Raw genomic sequence first — 6,246 nt, forward strand, 5'->3', positions numbered from 1 at the left:
TATTAACAGTGTTGAATATTAAATTCTGACTCTCCTGGATTGATAGTGTTAGTCTGACACTGAGATAGAGACAATTAGCTCATATAAGTTCAGTCGCTGGTGTAGAAGCAGGCGTCACACTTCCCAGGTTAGAAGGGCCCCCCCCAATGGGCTGTGTGTGGAGGCAGGGCTGTGTGTGGGGGCAGGGCTGTGTGTGGGGGCAGGGCTGTGTGTGGGGGCAGGGCTGTGTGTGGGGGCAGGGCTGTGTGTGGAGGGAGGGCTGTGTGTGGAGGGAGGGCTGTGTGTGGGGGCAGGGCTGTGTGTGGGGGCAGGGCTGTGTGTGGAGGGAGGGCTGTGTGTGGAGGCAGGCCTGTGTGTGGAGGCAGGGCTGTGTGTGGAGGGAGGGTTGTGTGTGGGGGCAGGGCTGTGTGTGGGGGCAGGGCTGTGTGTGGAGGGAGGGCTGTGTGTGGCGGCAGGGCTGTGTGTGGGGGCAGGGCGTGCGAGTTGACGGGAGCGTTAAAATATATATATATATATTTTTTACTAGTCAAGTCAGTTAAGAACAAATTCTTATTTACAATGACAGCCTACCCCAGACAAACCCAGACGATGCTGGGGTAATTGTGCGCAGCCCTATGGTACTCCCAATCGCAGCCAGATGTGATGCATCATAGGACTTGATACAAGGTAAACTGAACCAGGTGAACCGGGCAAAACCTTACATTTAACATTAGATTATGAATGCAAAGACAGGAAAGACAGCCATTGGAAATAAAAAAAACACATTATGCTGTCTCAGAAGAATGCTTCCACCTTAGAAGGATGTAGAGAATATAGCTAATCAGAAGAGAACCAGTGTGCTCTCCCAGAAGCTTGGGTGGTGCGTAAAATCTGCAAATTCAGATAAATAAAAATGTGGAATGGGTCCTCACTCTAAAATATGTTGCTTAAAGCTTACTTCATTATTCAATGATAATTATTTTCACTGCATCAGGAATAGCGCACACATACGTTTCGGCTTTACAGCCATCTTCAGTGTGTAGGTATAATAACAAGACCACATCAATCAACACAGTTACGTGAGTATGATTGCCATTTTATATCAGAAAACGTAGAGGGGGAAATGTTTACTATTTTCAGAACATAAATGGCTAGCATATTTTTATTCACTGTAGAAATTACGACCCAACAACTTCTCCAACTGTTGAGGCGCAGAATATGGAAAGATACTGGAGGGATACACTTCTCTGCCTCCACAAGGCAAGCGTGAAAGTGCAGATACTCTGAATTAAATTCTGACACTTGACTAGTTCACAGCCTGTAACTACAGTGTATCAGCCAGAACAACTTTAATGTCTTCAGCCAGCCCTCCTACAAAATATGAAGAACATATTGGTGACGCTTTCGTTTAAAAAAAAACAGACTGTGCCTTTGTTTTGACCTGTGTGTTATTAATGAATTTGCACATTTTGAGATTGTCAACTTTTTCGACAAGGATGTTGGCGTTTGCAAAAGCCATATCCTCAGCGTTTACATTTTCCCATGTATTTCTAGAGCGAATTAAAATGGCTACATTGTTCTGAAATAGGCTATGTTTTGTTAAATTAAATTTCTATTCCCTTATATAGTTTAATTTATTTATTGTCTGTTAAATATTAATGCCTATGTTAATTTGATGCACTAGGCTAAAGTATAGGCTGCTGGTGAGAATTCTTCTTTTTTCTCGGCGATTTGGTTGGCAGATCGCATCAAACTTTTTGGTGCATACACCGCCATCTACTGTACTGGTGTACTGCTGTGTGAGGCCATTCACGGCCTACTTACATAAAATATGGTAATGCAAAAATTATATTACGGTAATACAACATTGGGGGGAAAGGAAAATTGTACTGTCAACTATTAGCCCTCTCTAAAAAAAGATATTTAAACAACACCACCCAATTCCACTATTTAACCCTATCTAACCCTCCTCCAGACCAACATAACACCACCACTCAACACCCCCTCAGCTGTTCTGAGGTAAATCCTCTCAATCACAAGTACTTCTCTGCCACTGCCACCACAGTCTTCTATTTTCTGTGACTTTCCATCCATTTCTGCAGTACAATGAACAACCTTGGCTATAAATGCTATAAAGCCCACTTCACTGAAACACATTCTTCCCATCACTCTCTGGTGGTCTCTGCCTACTCACAGGAATCCTCTCAGGATCCCTCATCCTGTAACCATCTTCCTCTACCACTCTCTACTGCTTTGGCATATGACACTTTCTCTTCTAATCTAACCCTGGCAACCTAAATCTGCCTTTCTCTCAATGGACCCCTCCGATCTCCAGCCCGCTGGGCACCCCCATAACTATCACACACAACTTTCTCCACCGATACCACACATTCCCTCATCTCATGCCCTCCTGCACACTTCTCACATCTAGTCATCTCCCTCCTACACTCTGCTGCAACATACCCATAAACTTGTCATCTAAAACGCCATAGTATTTTCCGAACAAAAGCTCCAACTGACACTTCCTACCTTGACCTTATCTGGCAAAGACTCTGCATCAAAACTGCATGACAGACAGTCTTCTTTGTGTCCCTATGCTCTCCACTGGATCCACATCTCACCAAACTGCGAGCGTCACATACACCAGGAATCTTCCATTTCAACTGCTCCTTTCATCGGGGCCCTGCTCCTGAGAGCAAAGCAAGTCACAATTCTTATCCCTAATCGTGTAATCCGGAGCTCCCGCTCCCTCTGGGTGGAGGAAACACAATAAATCATCACGAATCCACTCCGAGTTATCTTCACCAATTCAACAGTCCCCAGCCTCTCCTCCAGTCAACCTATCCTCCACCCAGCCTCTCTTCCAGTCAACCTATCCTCCACCCAGCCTCTCCTCCAGTCAACCTATCCGCCACCCAACCTCTCCTCCAGTCAACCTATCCTCCACCCAACCTCTCCTCCAGTCAACCTATCCTCCACCCAACCTCTCCTCCAGTCAACCTATCCTCCACCCAACCTATCCTCCAGTCAACCTATCCTCCACCCAACCTATCCTCCAGTCAACCTATCCTCCACCCAACCTATCCTCCAGTCAACCTATCCTCCACCCAGCCTCTCCTCCAGTAAACCTATCCTCCACCCAGCCTCTCCTCCAGTCAACCTATCCTCCACCCAACCTATCCTCCAGTCAACCTATCCTCCACCCAACCTCTCCTCCAGTCAACCTGTCCTCCACCCAACCTATCCTCCAGTCAACCTATCCTCCACCCAGCCTCTCTTCCAGTCAACCTATCCTCCACCCAGCCTCTCCTCCAGTCAACCTATCCTCCACCCAACCTCTCCTCCAGTCAACCTATCCTCCACCCAACCTATCCTCCAGTCAACCTATCCTCCACCCAACCTCTCCTCCAGTCAACCTATCCTCCACCCAACCTATCCTCCAGTCAACCTATCCTCCACCCAGCCTCTCCTCCAGTCAACCTATCCTCCACCCAACCTATCCTCTGGTCAGCCTGACATCACATATGGATCACCCAAAATTCAAGGATCCATTCTCTCTAGAAATCCCACTCCCACTGGGCCAGAATCACCTTTATCATCCTCGGTACAAGGCCTGATCTCGGCGGTCCTCAGCACAGGTACTTCATCCTCACTCTCACCAGGTTTCGTCTCTGAAATACTGGAGCACGTATCCCTCTTTTTGCACTTCACGCCCACATTCTTCACCTCACTATCTCGCTCTACACTCAACTTCTTCTCAGCAGTCATCACTGAACCTGCCACCACACTTAATTCATCCTCACTCGTCACATTCAATTTCCTCCTCAAGCTCTTCCAAAAGTTCTGTGAGATCCTCCATTCCATATTCACTCAAAACATGTTCCACTTTTCTCCTTTGTTCCTTGTCCTCCATATTGTCCTTCACCAGATCTCCCAGAAGGCTGGTGCAACGCCCAATAAAAATGTATTCAGAATTGGTTCCACTTTCTTCTTTTTTTTCTTGTCTGCCATCTTACCGCATGTGTGTGTGTTTATAACGTCACTGTGTGTCCCGAATATTACCGAAGGTGACTCCCCTTCTTGTTCGGGTGGCGCTCGGCGGTCGTCGTCGCCGGTCTACTAGCTATCGCCGATCCGTTGTTCTGTGTTCCTTTAGTTCTGTCTAATTGGTAGCACCTTTTTCTTGTCTGGTTGTTAGGGTAGGGTTATATATAGTCTGTTCAGCTCGCTTCTGTTTCTTGCGGGCTTGTTCGCCTGTTTTCTTGTTTGAGTGTATTTTTGTTGGCATTTGGGTTTCACGCTGTCCGTTTATATTTCTGTTCATTTGTGTTTCCACTTTTGTTCGTGTTATGTTTCCGGGACATTAAAGCGTGTTGTTTTTCCCACATCTTTTGCTCTCTGCGCCTGACTCCACACCTCTTCACTCATTTATCGTAACACTGTGCTACGACTGTGTTATACTATGCCCATCTTATGACTGTGTGTTTTGACCATGTCTTCTCCCCTGTAGCTGTCGGTCCCATTGCCAAATAGCTCCAGCAGGCCCTGCTGCCTGTGGTAGCCCATGAGACCTGCAGCCAGAGTGTGTCATGACGTGTCATGACGTTGGCCTGGGGGTAGGTTTATGACAGTCATAAATACCTCTTCCCCCCTTTTTCCTCTCTCTACACTACTGATGTGACGTTTGAAAATCCATTGGTTAACATAGAGATTCTGGGAACATCAGAAGGTGGGGGGAAATGAACCATATTCTGGTAATCTGACCAGTAGAACATATGCGGTGGTACTTAATGAATATTATGTCAGTTCGGTTGTCATCTGAGACATTCTCATCAATGATAGGATGACATAAACTCCACAGTGGAAAGTCTGCACATTGTATTTATCGGATTCACATGGAATTGTTGTTCAATTTAAATCTTAAATGTAAATGTAAATGTAAATGTTTGAATATAAAATTATTGGTGAAAAGATGACATGTAATTTTAGCTTCCAAATGAGCGATTTGGGTTTTCATAAGGTTAGGGCTCTGCTCAATCAGTGACCCGCCCCTGTAAAGGGACATGGGTTATAAACTATGAAAACACACCCTTCTCCCCCCACTATATAAAGCCTTGACGACAATATAACCTCCTGTTCCGAGGATGTGAGGACGACGGTCCATACGTTAAAAGGACTAACATGTCAGCTGTTCAGGGTACATTAGGATGACGATCCGATGTCAGAATGGTTCAGATAATAACTACAGAACGAAGCCAATTTTGAACTCTTATTCACTACAGAAGTGATACCTCCTAGCCTTGAGTTAGCAACAGCAGCAGCAAACGTGGACTAGGAAAGAACAGACAGACTATCCTGTCTACCACACAACGACATTACTACAACGTATACAATTTAGGATTAAGGACTCGGTTGGGCAACACGGCCTTCCATCTACCACCAACCTACTGAAGCACAGCTCAGAGTAAATATTGATTGCATTTTCCTTTTCTAAATGGGCGGTAATTTAGAATGCATAAGATACTGTATTTAGGATAGCATGGCTCCTCCCTTTGTCCCTCAGTCTTCCTGCTCTTTCACTCAAACCCAGACCCCTTTTCTTTTGTGTAACCAGCTGTCATATCTGTTCCGTCCACTAGGGACGTTTTCCCTTATGATATAATTTGTAATCAAGATATGATTCATTCTGTGTATTTGTAATTCTGTGTGATTAGTTAGGTATTTCGTAAATAAATAATTAAACCCACTTTTGTATTGCTGATTCAACTTGTTAGCCAGGGTTCGTGAAGATAACCAAGAATTTACAACTTTCAGATAAGACTGAAATAAGGTGACGATTAATATTGACTGCTATTGATGTAAAATATTACTAGGTCTTTCAGAGTTTATTCGGAAGATAACAGCTCTATAAATATTATATTGTGGTGCCCCGACTTTCTAGTTAATTACATTTACATGATTAGCTCAATCAGGTAATATTAATTACAGAGAAAGGATTTTATAGAATAGCATGTCATATCACTTTATCCGGCATTGCCAAAGACACAACATCTGTTTTTCGGTATCTCTCTCTGTTTCTCTCCGTATCTCTCTCTCTCTCTCTCTCTGTATCTCTCTGTCTCTCGCTCTTCCTCTATCTCACTCTACCTCTTTTTCTCTCTGTATTTCTCTCTGTATCTCGCTCTCCGTCTTTCTCTCTGTCGCTCTCTACCTCTCCCTCTGTTTCTCTCTGTCTCTCGCTCTTCCTCTATCTCACTCTACCTCTTT

Source organism: Oncorhynchus gorbuscha, linkage group LG15 (assembly GCF_021184085.1).
Source record: "Oncorhynchus gorbuscha isolate QuinsamMale2020 ecotype Even-year linkage group LG15, OgorEven_v1.0, whole genome shotgun sequence".
Taxonomy (NCBI): Eukaryota; Metazoa; Chordata; class Actinopteri; order Salmoniformes; family Salmonidae; genus Oncorhynchus; species Oncorhynchus gorbuscha.